Source organism: Ranitomeya imitator, chromosome 3 (genome assembly GCF_032444005.1).
Source record: "Ranitomeya imitator isolate aRanImi1 chromosome 3, aRanImi1.pri, whole genome shotgun sequence".
In the NCBI taxonomy this organism is placed as follows: domain Eukaryota; kingdom Metazoa; phylum Chordata; class Amphibia; order Anura; family Dendrobatidae; genus Ranitomeya; species Ranitomeya imitator.
This window is the reverse complement of record NC_091284.1, coordinates 80,842,714-80,861,464: the sequence shown is the minus strand read 5'-3', so window position 1 is coordinate 80,861,464 and position 18,751 is coordinate 80,842,714. Positions and strand designations below refer to the sequence as shown.

Sequence of the window (18,751 nt, the reverse complement as noted above, 5' to 3'; positions counted from 1 at the left end):
AGATCTACAGTGCCCAGCCACGACTGCGTTTCTTGCTGCAAGAACTCGGACAGAACTTCCGCGGTGTGTCTATTGTCGCCCAAACACTTCATAGCCAATACAGCCTGCTGACGTATGCCAGTAGCTGCCCCATAATGGGAGACCTGGTGTGCAACAGTGGCAGGTGCGGATGGAGTGTTTGTGCGACTGCGGTCTGTGGACGAGCTCTTGCTTCTGCAGGAGGACGAGGAGGAGGAGGAGGAGGAGGGGGTGCGAACGGCTACAGACAACTGTTTACTAGACCGTGGGCTAGGCAGAACTGTCCCAAACTTGCTGTCCCCTGTGGACCCTGAATCCACCACATTTACCCAGTGTGCCGTGATGGACACGTAACGTCCCTGGCCATGCCTACTGGTCCATGCATCTGTTGTCAGGTGCACCTTTGTGCTCACAGATTGCCTGAGTGCATGGACGATGCGCTCTTTAACATGCTGGTGGAGGGCTGGGATGGCTTTTCTGGAAAAAAAGTGTCGACTGGGTAGCTCGTAGCGTGGTACAGCGTAGTCCATCAGGTCTTTGAAAGCTTCGCTTTCAACTAACCGGTAGGGCATCATCTCTAACGAGATTAGTCTAGCTATGTGGGCGTTCAAACCCTGTGTACGCGGATGCGAGGCTAAGTATTTCCTTTTTCTAACCATAGTCTCATGTAGGGTGAGCTGGACTGGAGAGCTGGAGATCGTGGAACTAGCGGGGGTGCCGGTGGACATGGCAGACTGAGAGACGGTGGGAGATGGTATTGTTGCCGCCGGTGCCCTAGATGCAGTGTTTCCTACTACGAAACTGGTGATTCCCTGACCCTGACTGCTTTGGCCTGGCAAAGATACCTGCACAGATACAGCAGGTGGTGCGCTAAATGGTGGTCCTACACTGCCGGAAGGGATGTTGCGTTGATGACTAGCTTCATTGGCCGAGGGTGCAACAACCTTAAGGGACGTTTGGTAGTTAGTCCAAGCTTTCAAATGCATGGTGGTTAAATGTCTATGCATGCAACTAGTATTGAGACTTTTCAGATTCTGACCTCTGCTTAAGGAAGTAGAACATTTTTGACAGATGACTTTGCGCTGATCAATTGGATGTTGTTTAAAAAAATGCCAGACTGCACTCTTTCTAGCATCGGATACCTTTTCAGGCATTGCAGACTGAGCTTTAACCGGATGGCCACGCTGTCCTCCACCAGGTTTTGGCTTTGCCACGCGTTTTGGGCAAGATACGGGCCCGGCAGATGGAACCTGTGGCGATGTTGATGCCTGCTGCGGCCCCTCCTCCTCCTCTGCTTCAGAACTGCTGCCGCCTGCACCCTGTTCCCCCAATGGCTGCCAATCGGGGTCAAGAACTGGGTCATCTAATAACTCTTCTTGTACCTCCTGCGCAACTTCGTCTGTGTCACCGTGTCGTTCGGTGGTATAGCGTTCGTGATGGGGCAACATAGTCTCATCAGGGTCTGATTCTTGATCAGCACCCTGCGAGGGCAATGTTGTGGTCTGAGTCAAAGGACCAGCATAGTAGTCTGGCTGTGGCTGTGCGTCAGTGCACTCCATGTCAGATTCAATTTGTAATGGGCATGGACTGTTAACTGCTTCACTTTCTAAGCCAGGGACGGTATGTGTAAAGAGCTCCATGGAGTAACCCGTTGTGTCGCCTGCTGCATTCTTCTCTGTTGTTGTTTTTGCTGAAGAGGACAAGGAAGTGACTTGTCCCTGACCGTGAACATCCACTAACGACGCGCTGCTTTTACTTTTACCAGTTTCACGAGATGAGGCAAAAGAGCTAGAGGCTGAGTCAGCAAGATAAGCCAAAACTTGCTCTTGCTGCTCCGGCTTTAAAAGCGGTTTTCCTAATCCCAGAAAAGGGAGCGTTCGAGGCCTTGTGTAGCCGGACGACGAACCTGGCTCCACAGCTCCAGACTTAGGTGCAATATTTTTTTCCCCACGACCACCTGATGCTCCACCACTACCACTACCCTCATTACCAGCTGACAATGAACGCCCCCGGCCACGACCTCTTCCACTAGACTTCCTCATTGTTTTAAAAACGTAACCAAACTAACGTTATTTGTTGCAGTCACACAACTTACACGGTGAGCTATAACTTCAGTATGATTTAGCTACCCCTTTACAGGTTGGTGAGACCACAGCGAAAATCAGGCCCAATGTTACACACTCTTTTTTTGGTGGCTGCAAATTAGAGAGATGCCCCACACGCAGGACTGTCACTGAAGCACAAATGTTAATATTAATGTCACACTATTATTTTTTTTTTATTTTTATTTTTTTCAGGAACACTTTAGAAACCCCCCCAAAAAAAAAAAAATAGATTTTTGCAGGGAGAATTTAGAAAACAAATGTAACAAACTATATGCTTTCTATGGGCCACTGAGTGAGAGATGACGCACACAGGAATCAGGAGTGGCACACAAGCCCAGAGGCCAATATTTTTCTACCAATGATTGATGGAGTTATTTTCTCTGGTAGATTTTGGAACCCAAATCAAGGAAAAAAAATGTAGGCTTTCTATGGACCACAATTGGAGAGAGAGAGAGAGAGAGAGAGAGAGAGATGGCACACCCAGGAGTCAAGACTGGCACACAAGCAGAAAGGCCAATATTAATCTCCCATTTTTTGGGGGGTTTTGTTTTTTTTTTTTGTTTTTTTTTTTTTTCAGGGAGACTTTAGAAAAAAAAATAATAAAAAAAATATGATTTTATCAGGAAGAATTTAGAAACCAAATAAAATAAAATGATTTTTTCAGGGAGAATTTATAAAACAAATAAAAACAAAAATAGGCGTTCTATGGCCCACTGACTGAGAGATGACGCACACAGGAGTCAGGAGTGGCACACAAGCCCAGAGGCCAATATTTTTCTACCAATGATTGATGTAGTTATTTTCTCTGGTAGATTTTGGAACCCAAATCAAGGAAAAAAAATATAGGCTTTCTATGGACCACAATTGGAGAGAGAGAGAGAGAGAGAGAGAGATGGCACACCCAGGAGTCAAGACTGGCACACAAGCAGAAAGGCCAATATTAATCTCCCACTGTTTTTTTTGTTTGTTTTTTTTTTTTTTTTTTCAGGGAGACTTTAGAAAAAAAAATAATAAAAAAAATATGATTTTATCAGGAAGAATTTAGAAACCAAATAAAATAAAATGATTTTTTCAGGGAGAATTTATAAAACAAATAAAAACAAAAATAGGCGTTCTATGGCCCACTGACTGAGAGATGACGCACACAGGAGTCAGGAGTGGCACACAAACCCAGAGGCCAATATTTTTCTACCAATGATTGATGTAGTTATTTTCTCTGGTAGATTTTAGAACCCAAATCAAGGAAAAAAAATATAGGCTTTCTATGGACCACAATTGGAGAGAGAGAGAGAGAGAGAGAGAGAGAGAGAGAGAGAGATGGCACACCCAGGAGTCAAGACTGGCACACAAGCAGAAAGGCCAATATTAATCTCCCACTGTTTTTTTTGGTTGTTTTTTTTTTTTTTTTTTCAGGGAGACTTTAGAAAAAAAAATAATAAAAAAAATATGATTTTATCAGGAAGAATTTAGAAACCAAATAAAATAAAATGATTTTTTCAGGGAGAATTTAGAAAACAAATAAAACCAAAAATAGGCGTTCTATGGCCCACTGACTGAGAGATGACGCACCCAGGAGTCAAGACTGGCACACAAGCAGAAAGGCCAATATTAATCTCCCACTGTTTTTTTTGTTTTTTTTCAGGGAGACTTTAGAAAAAAAAATAATAAAAAAAATATGATTTTATCAGGAAGAATTTAGAAACCAAATAAAATAAAATGATTTTTTCAGGGAGAATTTAGAAAACAAATAAAACCAAAAATAGGCGTTCTATGGCCCACTGACTGAGAGAGAGAGAGAGATGGAACGCTTAGTACTGGCACACAAGCCCAAAGGGCAATATTAATCTCCCTTTTTTTTTCCAGGGAGAATTTCTAAAACCCAAAAAAAAAAAAAAATAGGCTTTCTATGGCCCACTATTTGTGAGAGAGATGGGACGCTCAGGACTGGCACAGATGGCACGCTCAGGACTGGCACAGAAGCCCAGAGGCCAATATTAATCTCCCTTTTTTTCTGGGAGAATTTATAAAACCAAAAAAATATTTAAATAGGCTTTCTATGGCCCACTATTTGTGAGAGAGATGGCACGCTCAGGACTGGCACAGATGGCACGCTCACAACTGGCACACAAGCCCAGAGGCCAATATTAATCTCCCTTTTTTCAGGGAAAATTTATAAAACCAAAAAAAAAATTAAATAGGCTTTCTATGGCCCACTATTTGTGAGAGAGATGGCACGCTCAGGACTGGCACAGATGGCACGCTCACAACTGGCACACAAGCCCAGAGGCCAATATTAATCTCCCTTTTTTCAGGGAAAATTTATAAAACAAAAAAAAAAATTAAATAGGCTTTCTATGGCCCACTATTTGTGAGAGAGATGGCACGCTCAGGGCTGGCACAGATGGCACGCTCAGGACTGGCACACAAGCCCAGAGGCCAATATTAATCTCCCTTTTTTTCAGGGAGAATTTATAAAACCAAAAAAAAAAATAAATAGGCTTTCTATGGCCCACTATTTGTGAGAGAGATGGCACGCTCAGGGCTGGCACAGATGGCACGCTCAGGACTGGCACACAAGCCCAGAGGCCAATATTAATCTCCCTTTTTTTCAGGGAGAATTTATAAAACCAAAAAAAAAAATAAATAGGCTTTCTATGGCCCACTATTTGTGAGAGAGATGGCACGCTCAGGGCTGGCACAGATGGCACGCTCAGGACTGGCACACAAGCCCAGAGGCCAATATTAATCTCCCTTTTTTTCAGGGAGAATTTATAAAACCCAAAAAAAAATAAAATAGGCTTTCTATGGCCCACTATTTGTGAGAGAGATGGCACACTCAGGACTGGCACACAAGCCCAAAGGCCAATATTAATCTCCCACTGTATTTTTATCAGGGAGAATTTATACACCCCACAAAAAAAAATACAGAAAAATGAAAAGGCTTTCTATGGCCCACTATGTGAGAGAGATGGCACACACAGGGATGGCACTCTAGCAGAAATGCCAAATTGCCAATCTTAATCTCCCACCAAAAAAAAAAAAAAAAAAAAAAAACAGGGAATGTCCTACAATTACTATCTCCCTGCCTGCAGTAATCTCAGCCAGGTATGGCAGGCAGCTACTATCTCCCTGCCTGCAGTAATCTCAGCCAGGTATGGCAGGCAGCAATAAGGAGTGGACTGATGCACAAATGAAATAAAAAGTGTGGACAAACAAAAAAGATAGCTGTGCAGAAAGGAAGGAACAAGAGGATTTGTGCTTTGAAAAAAGCAGTTGGTTTGCACAGCGGCGTACACACAGCAATGCAGCTATCAGGGAGCCTTCTAGGGCAGCCCAATGAGCTACAGCGCTGAGGGGAAAAAAAAAAAAAAAAAAACTTCCACTGTCCCTGCACACCGAGGGTGGTGTTGGACAGTGCAAATCGCTGCAGCACAAGCGGTTTTGTGGTTAATGGACCCTGCCTAACGCTATCCCTGCTTCTGACAAAGCGGCAGCAACCTCTCCCTAAGCTCAGATCAGCAGCAGTAAGATGGCGGTCGGCGGGAACGCCTCTTTATAGCCCCTGTGACGTCGCAGACAGCAAGCCAATCACTGCAATGCCCTTCTCTAAGATGGTGGGGACCAGGACCTATGTCATCACGCTGCCCACACTCTGCGTTTACCTTCATTGGCTGAGAAATGGCGCTTTTCGCGTCATTGAAACGCGACTTTGGCGCGAAAGTCGCGTACCGCATGGCCGACCCCGCACAGGGGTCGGATCGGGTTTCATGAAACCCCGACTTAGCCAAAAGTCGGCGACTTTTGAAAATGTTCGACCCGTTTCGCTCAACCCTAGTTATTAGCAGAAACCTGTTGCCTATATGGGTTTCACAGGTTTCTGTTTCCCAGTTAATATCCGGGTAGTTAAAGTCCCCCATAACCAGGACCTCATTATGGGTTGCAGCTTCATCTATCTGCTTTAGAAGTAGACTTTCCATGCTTTCTGTTATATTTGGGGGTTTGTAACAGACCCCAATGAGAATTTTGTTACCATTTTTCCCTCCATGAATTTCAACCCATATGGACTCGACATCCTCATTCCCTTCGCTAATATCCTCCCTTAAAGTGGACTTTAGACAAGACTTTACATAGAGACAAACCCCTCCTCCTCTCCGATTTTTACGATCCTTTCTAAACAGACTGTAACCCTGTAAGTTAACTGCCCAGTCATAGCTTTCATCTAACCATGTCTCGGTTATTCCCACTATGTCAAAGTTACCTGTAGATATTTCTGCTTATGAGCCATCACATGATGCTCCATACTATATAATGACCCCACATGATGCTCCATACTGTATAATGGCCACACACAGGGCCGTATTTGCCACTAGGCACGCGAGGGCACGTGCCTAGGGCGGCGACATTGCAGGGGACGGCACCTGAGCAAGGTGTGTTTTTTTTTTTTTCTTTTATAAGTCCCGGCCCGGGTCAAAAACGCACCCGATGGCCCCCTCCCCCCCCCCGCCTCCGAGTCCCCCCAGGCCCCCACCTCCGAGTCCCCCCACCTCCAAGTCTCCGAGTCCCACCCACCCTCCCTGAAGACGATACTCACCTGCTCCAGCGATGCCTGGTCTCAGCGTCTGTAGCGCGTCCTGAATGAGCGGTCACGTGGCACCGCTAATTAAGGTCATGAATATGCGCATATTCATGACCTTAATTAGCGGTACCACATGACCGCTCACTCAGGACGAAGGCGCTGCGGCGCCGCGGGACAGAGCCGGAGCCGGAGGGATGTCGGCGCGGCGTGTGGGACAGACAGGCAGCTGACAGGTGAGTATGAGGGACGGGGGACGAGGGACGGGGGACGGGGGGCGGGGGACGGGGGGAGGATGGGAAGCCACCCGCGCCATGCAAGATGGCCCGGGAGAAGGAGCGGGGGAGGGGGTGGAGAGATGAGCCATGCATAGGGAGGGAGGGAGGGAGGGGGGAATTATGAGCGCCATCAGCCATGCATAGGGAGGGGGAGGGGATTATGAGCCATCAGCCATGCATAGGGAGGGAGGGGGGGAATTATGAGCCATCAGCCATGCATAGGGAGGGAGGGGGGAGGGGGGAATTGTGAGCCATCAGCCATGCATAGGGGAGGAGGGGGGAATTGTGAGCCATCAGCCATGCATAGGGAGGGAGGGGGGGGGAATTATGAGCCATCAGCCATGCATGGGGGGGGGGGAATTATTAGCCATGCATACAGGAGGAGGGGAGGGGGATATGAGCCATGGCCATTATACAGTATTGAGCATCATGTGGGGCCATTATAAAGTATTGAGCATCATGTGTGGCCATTATACAGTATGGAGCATCATGTGCGGTCATTATACAGTATGGAGCATCATGTGCGGCCATTATACAGTATGGAGCATCATGTGCGTTCATTATACAGTATGGAGCATCATGAGTGGCCATTATACAGTATGGAGCATCATGTGGGGTCATTGTACAGTATGGAGCATCATGTGCAGTCATTATACAGTATGGAGCATCATGTGCGGTCATTATACAGTATGGAGCATCATGTGCGGCTTTATACAGTATGGAGCATCATGTGCGGTCATTATACAGTATTGAGCATCATGTGCGGCCATTATACAGTATGGAGCATCATGTGTGACCATTATACAGTATGGAGCATCATGTGCGGTCATTATACAGTATGGAGCATCATGTGCGGCCATTATACAGTATGGAGCATCATGTGTGGCCATTATACAGTATGGAGCATCATGTGTGGTCATTATACAATATTGAGCATCATGTGGGGTCATTGTACAGTATGGAGCATCATGTGCAGTCATTATACAGTATGGAGCATCATGTGCGGTCATTATACAGTATGGAGCATCATGTGCGGCTTTATACAGTATGGAGCATCATGTGCGGTCATTATACAGTATTGAGCATCATGTGCGGCCATTATACAGTATGGAGCATCATGTGTGGTCATTATACAGTATTGAGCATCATGTGCGGTCATTATACAGTATGGAGCATCATGTGCGGCCATTATACAGTATGGAGCATCATGTGTGACCATTATACAGTATGGAGCATCATGTGTGGTCATTATACAGTATTGAGCATCATGTGGGGTCATTACACAGTATTGAGCATCATGTGGGGCCATTATACAGTATGGAGCATCATGTGTGGCCATTATACAGTATGGAACATCATGTGTGGCCATTATACAGTATGGAGCATCATGTGCGGTCATTATACAGTATGGATCATCATGTGTGGCCATTATACAGTATGGAGCATCATGTGGGGTCATTATACAGTATGGAGCATCATGTGCGGTCATTATACAGTATTGAGCATCATGTGCGGTCATTATACAGTATTGAGCATCATGTGGGGCCATTATAAAGTATGGAGCATCATGTATGGCCATTATACAGTATGGAGCATCATGTGCGGTCATTATACAGTATTGAGCATCATGTGCGGTCATTATACAGTATTGAGCATCATGTGCGGTCATTATACAGTATTGAGCATCATGTGTGGTCATTATACAGTATTGAGCATCATGTGAGGTCATTATACAGTATGGAGCATCATGTAGGGCCCTTATACAGTATGTGGAGCACTGCGTAGCCATTATACAGTATGGAGCACTGCGTGGCCATTTTTTTTTTGTTTTAATTATTGTACATGAAACAGTGTGATCAGCAGTGCTGAATGGGTGTGGTTGGGACTTGGATATGGGTGTGATTAGTTGTGAAATGGGTGTGGTCAGAGGCGTGGCCCAAAATTTGCCGCGGCGCACTACATGCACCGCAACCTTTACACCTTTTCCCCTTCTTCAAAAGTTGGGGGGTATGGCACCGCATTTCCCAGATCACAGCAAGTACCGCAAATCCCATAGGGAATTAATGAAACCAAACGCAGTGTTGCTGTAAGTGATCTGTTACACGGCAAATGCAGAAAAACTGCCGGATCTGCTGCAAAAGGCGACTTTCACATCAGCGATTCTTGCCAAAGTCACTGCCGATAGTGTCATACTCACCAGAGGGGGAGGCAGAGCTAAAAGTGCCTAGGGCAGCAGAAACTCTAAATACAGCCCTGGCCACACATAATGCTCCATACTATATAATGACCCCACATAATGCTCCATACTGTATATTGGCCACACATTATGCTCCATACTGTATATTGGCCACACATGATGCTCCATAGTGTATATTGGCCACACATGATGCTCCATACTGTATAATGGCCACACATGATGCTCCATACTGTATATTGGCCACACATTATGCTCCATACTGTATATTGGCCACACATTATGCTCCATACTGTATATTGGCCACACATGATGCTCCATACTGTATAATGGCCACACATGATGCTCCATACTGTATAATGGCCACACATGATGCTCCATACTGTATATTGGCCACACATAATGCTCCATACTGTATATTGGCCACACATAATGCTCCATACTGTATATTGGCCACACATTATGCTCCATACTGTATATTGGCCACACATAATGCTCCATACTGTATACTGGCCACACATTATGCTCCATACTGTATATTGGCCACACATGATGCTCCATACTGTATATTGGCCACACATAATGCTCCATACTGTATATTGGCCACACATAATGCTCCATACTGTATATTGGCCACACATTATGCTCCATACTGTATATTGGCCACACATAATGCTCCATACTGTATACTGGCCACACATTATGCTCCATACTGTATAATGGCCGCACATGATGCTCCATACAGTATAATGGCCGCACATGATGCTCCATACTGTATATTGGCCACACATGATGCTCCATACTGTATAATGGCCACACATGATGCTCCATACTGTATAATGGCCACACATTATGCTCCATACTGTATATTGGCCACACATAATGCTCCATACTGTATAATGGCCACACATTATGCTCCATACTGTATAATGGCTGCACATGATGCTCCATACTGTATAATGGCCGCACATGATGCTCCATACTGTATATTGGCCACACATGATGCTCCATACTGTATAATGGCCGCACATGATGCTCCATACTGTATAATGGCCGCACATGATGCTCCATACTGTATATTGGCCACACATAATGCTCCATACTGTATATTGGCCACACATAATGCTCCATACTGTATATTGGCCACACATTATGCTCCATACTGTATATTGGCCACACATTATGCTCCATACTGTATATTGGCCACACATAATGCTCCATACTGTATAATGGCCACACATAATGCTCCATACTGTATATTGGCCACACATTATGCTCCATACTGTATATTGGCCACACATAATGCTCCATACTGTATATTGGCCACACATAATGCTCCATACTGTATATTGGCCACACATGATGCTCCATACTGTATAATGGCCACACATGATGCTCCATACTGTATATTGGCCACACATGATGCTCCATACTGTATAATGGCCGTACATGATGCTCCGTACTGTATAATGGCCACACATGATGCTCCATACTGTATAATGGCCACACATGATGCTCCATACTGTATAATGGCCACACATGATGCTCCATACTGTATAATGGCCACACATGATGCTCCATACTGTATAATGGCCGTACATGATGCTCCATACTGTATAATGGCCACACATGATGCTCCATACTGTATAATGGCCACACATGATGCTCCATACTGTATAATGGCCGTACATGATGCTCCATACTGTATAATGGCCACACATGATGCTCCATACTGTATATTGGCCACACATGATGCTCCATACTGTATAATGGCCGTACATGATGCTCCATACTGTATAATGGCCACACATGATGCTCCATACTGTATATTGGCCGCACATAATGCTCCATACTGCATACTTTCACCACTGGCTATTCGCTTCACCGCAGAGGCAATTAAATTGCCTTGTCATTATGGCGTCCCTAGCACTAGAGTTGACAACCGTCCAGAAATTCCAGGACGGTCCGTAAAAATTGGGCACTTTCTTGCCCTGTCCGTAAAAATAATGTAAGGCCGTGAATTTTTAAAGAAACTTGTACAGATTATTTTGGATGTAATTATCATATTACTGGTCACAGCGAGTGCAGGGAATGCCTCATATCAGAATTATGGGATGCAGGCGTGGATCACTTCACAACAATTTATTATGGTTTTCCAATGGGTCCATAAAAAGTATTGTCTGTCTGTGATTTTGGAGTAAGCTGTTCATAAATAATAAAAGTTGGCAACACTAATCTCATAACATTGGAAGCAAAATATAGATTTATGGATTTTGTCTCCATGAATCCCTGAGAACCTTCCCTAGCTATACAATGAGACACGTGTGACAATACGTAGACTTTACCACAAGGGGTCGCTCTCCACTGCAGCGATGCTTATTCAGCTGGTCCCGGTCGTTGCCCTTTTAACAGCAAAAGTTGTAGTGTCGCTAGGCATGCTGGGATACGACTGCAGCCACATGGTTCTCTCGTGTAGCTCTGAGCACTGAGCAGTGAGCACTAAGCACAGGGGAAGTGGGGAGCGAGCGGCGGCCAGCAGTGACAGCAGCAGGTAGAGTGTACAGTCACCGGTTATATACACCGCACACTAATACAGCAGGAGGTATAATGTACAGTCACCGGTTATATACACCGCACACTAATACAGCAGGAGGTACAGTGTACAGTCACCGGTTATATACACCGCACACTAATACAGCAGGAGGTATAATGTACAGTCACCGGTTATATACACCGCACACTAATACAGCAGGAGGTATAATGTACAGTCACCGGTTATATATACACCGCACACTAATACAGCAGGAGGTATAATGTACAGTCACCGGTTATATACACCGCACACTAATACAGCAGGAGGTATAATGTACAGTCACCGGTTATATACACCGCACACTAATACAGCAGGAGGTACAGTGTACAGTCACCGGTTATATACACCGCACACTAATACAGCAGGAGGTACAATGTACAGTCACCGGTTATATATACACCGCACACTAATACAGCAGGAGGTACAGTGTACAGTCACCGGTTATATATACACCGCACACTAATACAGCAGGAGGTATAATGTACAGTCACCGGTTATATACACCGCACACTAATACAGCAGGAGGTACAGTGTACAGTCACCGGTTATATACACCGCACACTAATACAGCAGGAGGTACAGTGTACAGTCACCGGTTATAGACACCACACACTAATACAGCAGGAGGTACAGTGTACAGTCACCGGTTATAGACACCACACACTAATACAGCAGGAGGTATAATGTACAGTCACCGGTTATATACACCGCACACTAATACAGCAGGAGGTACAGTGTACAGTCACCGGTTATATACACCGCACACTAATACAGCAGGAGGTACAGTGTACAGTCACCGGTTATATATACACCGCACACTAATACAGCAGGAGGTACAGTGTACAGTCACCGGTTATATATACACCGCACACTAATACAGCAGGAGGTATAATGTACAGTCACCGGTTATATACACCGCACACTAATACAGCAGGAGGTACAGTGTACAGTCATCGGTTATATACACCGCACACTAATACAGCAGGAGGTATAATGTACAGTCACCGGTTATATACACCGCACACTAATACAGCAGGAGGTATAATGTACAGTCACCGGTTATATACACCGCACACTAATACAGCAGGAGGTACAGTGTACAGTCACCGGTTATATATACACCGCACACTAATACAGCAGGAGGTATAATGTACAGTCACCGGTTATATACACCGCACACTAATACAGCAGGAGGTACAGTGTACAGTCATCGGTTATATACACCGCACACTAATACAGCAGGAGGTATAATGTACAGTCACCGGTTATATACACCGCACACTAATACAGCAGGAGGTATAATGTACAGTCACCGGTTATATACACCGCACACTAATACAGCAGGAGGTACAGTGTACAGTCACCGGTTATATATACACCGCACACTAATACAGCAGGAGGTACAGTGTACAGTCACCGGTTATATATACACCGCACACTAATACAGCAGGAGGTAGAGTGTACAGTCACCGGTTATATACACCGCACACTAATACAGCAGGAGGTATAGTGTACAGTCACCGGTTATATACACCGCACACTAATACAGCAGGAGGTACAGTGTACAGTCACCGGTTATATATACACCGCACACTAATACAGCAGGAGGTACAGTGTACAGTCACCGGTTATATATACACCGCACACTAATACAGCAGGAGGTAGAGTGTACAGTCACCGGTTATATACACCGCACACTAATACAGCAGGAGGTATAGTGTACAGTCACCGGTTATATACACCGCACACTAATACAGCAGGAGGTACAGTGTATAGTCACCGGTTATATACACCGCACACTAATACAGCAGGAGGTACAGTGTACAGTCACCGGTTATATACACCGCACACTAATACAGCAGGAGGTACAGTGTACAGTCACCGGTAATATATACACCGCACACTAATACAGCAGGAGGTACAGTGTACAGTCACTGGTTATATATACACCGCACACTAATACAGCAGGAGGTACAGTGTACAGTCACCGGTTATATATACACCGCACACTAATACAGCAGGAGGTACAGTGTACAGTCACCGGTTATATATACACCGCACACTAATACAGCAGCAGCTACAGTGTACAGTCACCGGTTATATATACACCGCACACTAATACAGCAGGAGCTACAGTGTACAGCCACCGGTTATATATACACCGCACACTAATACAGCAGGAGGTACAGTGTACAGTCACCGGTTATATATACACCGCACACTAATACAGCAGGAGGTACAGTGTACAGTCACCGGTTATATATACACCGCACACTAATACAGCAGGAGGTACAGTGTACAGTCACCGGTAATATATACACCGCACACTAATACAGCAGGAGCTACAGTGTACAGTCACCGGTAATATATACACCGCACACTAATACAGCAGGAGCTACAGTGTACAGTCACCGGTTATATATACACCGCACACTAATACAGCAGGAGCTACAGTGTACAGCCACCGGTTATATATACACCGCACACTAATACAGCAGGAGGTACAGTGTACAGTCACCGGTTATATATACACCGCACACTAATACAGCAGGAGGTACAGTGTACAGTCACCGGTTATATATACACCGCACACTAATACAGCAGGAGGTACAGTGTACAGTCACCGGTAATATATACACCGCACACTAATACAGCAGGAGCTACAGTGTACAGTCACCGGTAATATATACACCGCACACTAATACAGCAGGAGCTACAGTGTACAGTCACCGGTTATATATACACCGCACACTAATACAGCAGGAGGTATAATGTACAGTCACCGGTTATATACACCGCACACTAATACAGCAGGAGGTACAGTGTACAGTCACCGGTTATATACACCGCACACTAATACAGCAGGAGGTACAGTGTACAGTCATCGGTTATATACACCGCACACTAATACAGCAGGAGGTATAATGTACAGTCACCGGTTATATACACCGCACACTAATACAGCAGGAGGTATAATGTACAGTCACCGGTTATATACACCGCACACTAATACAGCAGGAGGTATAATGTACAGTCACCGGTTATATACACCGCACACTAATACAGCAGGAGGTACAGTGTACAGTCACCGGTTATATACACCGCACACTAATACAGCAGGAGGTACAGTGTACAGTCACCGGTTATATACACCGCACACTAATACAGCAGGAGGTACAGTGTACAGTCACCGGTTATATACACCGCACACTAATACAGCAGCAGGTACAGTGTACAGTCACCGGTTATATATACACCGCACACTAATACAGCAGCAGGTACAGTGTACACTCACCGGTTATATACACCGTACACTAATACAGCAGGAGGTACAGTGTACAGTCACCGGTTATATATACACCGCACACTAATACAGCAGGAGGTATAGTGTACAGTCACCGGTTATATACACCGCACACTAATACAGCAGGAGGTAGAGTGTACAGTCACCGGTTATATACACCGCACACTAATACAGCAGGAGGTACAGTGTACAGTCACCGGTTATATATACACCGCACACTAATACAGCAGGAGGTATAGTGTACAGTCACCGGTTATATACACCGCACACTATTACAGCAGGAGGTACAGTGTATAGTCACCGGTTATATACACCGCACACTAATACAGCAGGAGGTATAGTGTACAGTCACCGGTTATATGTATACCGCACACTAATACAGCAGGAGGTATAGTGTACAGTCACCGGTTATATATACACCGCACACTAATACAGCAGGAGGTACAGTGTACAGTCACCGGTTATATATACACCGTACACTAATACAGCAGGAGGTAGAGTGTACAGTCACTGGTTATATATACACCGCACACTAACACAGCAGGAGGTAGAGTGTACAGTCACCGGTTATATACACCGCACACTAATACAGCAGGAGGTATAGTGTACAGTCACCGGTTATATACACCGCACACTAATACAGCAGGAGGTACAGTGTATAGTCACCGGTTATATACACCGCACACTAATACAGCAGGAGGTACAGTGTACAGTCACCGGTTATATACACCGCACACTAATACAGCAGGAGGTACAGTGTACAGTCACCGGTAATATATACACCGCACACTAATACAGCAGGAGGTACAGTGTACAGTCACTGGTTATATATACACCGCACACTAATACAGCAGGAGGTACAGTGTACAGTCACCGGTTATATATACACCGCACACTAATACAGCAGGAGGTACAGTGTACAGTCACCGGTTATATATACACCGTACACTAATACAGCAGGAGGTACAGTGTACAGTCACCGGTAATATATACACCGCACACTAATACAGCAGGAGGTACAGTGTATAGTCACCGGTTATATACACCGCACACTAATACAGCAGGAGGTACAGTGTACAGTCACCGATTATATACACCGCACACTAATACAGCAGGAGGTACAGTGTACAGTCACCGGTAATATATACACCGCACACTAATACAGCAGGAGGTACAGTGTACAGTCACTGGTTATATATACACCGCACACTAATACAGCAGGAGGTACAGTGTACAGTCACCGGTTATATATACACCGCACACTAATACAGCAGGAGGTACAGTGTACAGTCACCGGTTATATATACACCGCACACTAATACAGCAGGAGGTACAGTGTACAGTCACCGGTTATATATACACCGTACACTAATACAGCAGGAGGTACAGTGTACAGTCACCGGTAATATATACACCGCACACTAATACAGCAGGAGGTACAGTGTACAGTCACCGGTTATATATACACCGCACACTAATACAGCAGGAGGTACAGTCACCGGTAATATATACACCGCACACTAATACAGCAGGAGGTACAGTGTACAGTCACCGGTTATATATACACCGCACACTAATACAGCAGGAGGTACAGTGTACAGTCACCGGTTATATATACACCGCACACTAATACAGCAGGAGGTATAGTGTACAGTCACCGGTTATATACACCGCACACTAATACAGCAGGAGGTACAGTGTATAGTCACCGGTTATATACACCGCACACTAATACAGCAGGAGGTACAGTGTACAGTCACCGGTTATATATACACCGCACACTAATACAGCAGGAGGTACAGTGCACAGCCACCGGTTATATACACCGCACACTAATACAGCAGGAGGTAGAGTGTACCGTCACCGGTAATATATACACCGCACACTAATACAGCAGGAGGTACAGTGTACAGTCACCGGTTATATACACCGCACACTAATACAGCAGGAGCTACAGTGTACAGTCACCGGTTATATATACACCACACACTAATACAGCAGGAGGTACGGTGTACAGTCACCGGTTATATATACACCGCACACAAATACAGCAGGAGGCACCGTGTACTGTCACCGGTTATATACACCGCACACTAATACAGCAGGAGGTAGAGTGTACAGTCACCGGTAATATATACACCGCACACTAATACAGCAGGAGGTACAGTGTACAGTCACCGGTTATATAAACCGCACACTAATACAGCAGGAGCTACAGTGTACAGTCACCGGTTATATATACACCACACACTAATACAGCAGGAGGTACGGTGTACAGTCACCGGTTATATATACACCGCACACTAATACAGCAGGAGGTACGGTGTACAGTCACCGGTTATATACACCGCACACTAATACAGCAGGAGGTAGAGTGTACAGTCACCGGTAATATATACACCGCACACTAATACAGCAGGAGGTACAGTGTACAGCCACCGGTTATATATACACCGCACACTAATACAGCAGCAGCTACAGTGTACAGTCACCGGTTATATATACACCGCACACTAATACAGCAGGAGCTACAGTGTACAGCCACCGGTTATATATACACCGCACACTAATACAGCAGGAGGTACAGTGTACAGTCACCGGTTATATATACACCGCACACTAATACAGCAGGAGGTACAGTGTACAGTCACCGGTTATATATACACCGCACACTAATACAGCAGGAGGTACAGTGTACAGTCACCGGTTATATATACACCGCACACTAATACAGCAGGAGGTACAGTGTACAGTCACCGGTTATATATACACCGCACACTAATACAGCAGGAGGTACAGTGTACAGTCACCGGTAATATATACACCGCACACTAATACAGCAGGAGCTACAGTGTACAGTCACCGGTAATATATACACCGCACACTAATACAGCAGGAGCTACAGTGTACAGTCACCGGTTATATATACACCGCACACTAATACAGCAGGAGCTACAGTGTACAGTCACCGGTAATATATACACCGCACACTAATACAGCAGCAGCTACAGTGTACAGTCACCGGTTATATATACACCGCACACTAATACAGCAGGAGGTACAGTGTACAGTCACCGGTAATATATATACACCGCACACACTAATACAGCAGCAGGTACAGTGTACAGTCACCGGTTATATACACCGCACACTAATACAGCAGGAGGTACAGTGTACAGTCACCGGTTATATATACACCGCACACTAATACAGCAGGAGGTACAGTGTACAGTCACCGGTTATATATACCGCACACTAATACAGCAGGAGGTACAGTGCACTGTCACCGGTTATATATACCGCACACTAGTACAGCAGGAGCTACAGTGTGCAGTCACCGGTTATATATACACCGTACACTAATACAGCAGGAGGTACAGTGTACAGTCACCGGTTATATATACACCGTACACTAATACAGCAGGAGCTACAGTGTGCAGTCACCGGTTATATAGACACCGTACACTAATACAGCAGGAGGTACAGTGTACAGTCACCGGTTATATATACACCGCACACTAATACAGCAGGAGGTACAGTGTACAGTCACCGGTAATATATACACCGCACACTAATACAGCAGGAGGTACAGTGTACAGCCACTGGCTATATACACCGCACGCTAATACAGCAGGAGGTACAGTGTACAGCCACCGGTAATATATACACCGCACGCTAATACAGCA

At 45.3% G+C, this 18,751-nt stretch overlaps 1 protein-coding gene across 2 annotated transcripts in view; it reads left to right on the top strand.

Annotated features, from left to right (window-relative positions):
- Nucleotides 1-11,610: 11,610 nt before the first annotated feature.
- RIOX2 (ribosomal oxygenase 2) overlaps nt 11,611-18,751 on the top strand; it is a 50,077-nt gene continuing 42,936 nt past the window's right edge. Inside the window, exon 1 of one of the 2 annotated variants that reach the window (XM_069760997.1) lies at nt 11,611-11,719. The gene's annotated coding sequence lies outside the window, so the exon portion shown is untranslated. The remainder of the gene's footprint in view (nt 11,720-18,751) is intronic. The other variant, XM_069760998.1, reaches the window with a different exon arrangement.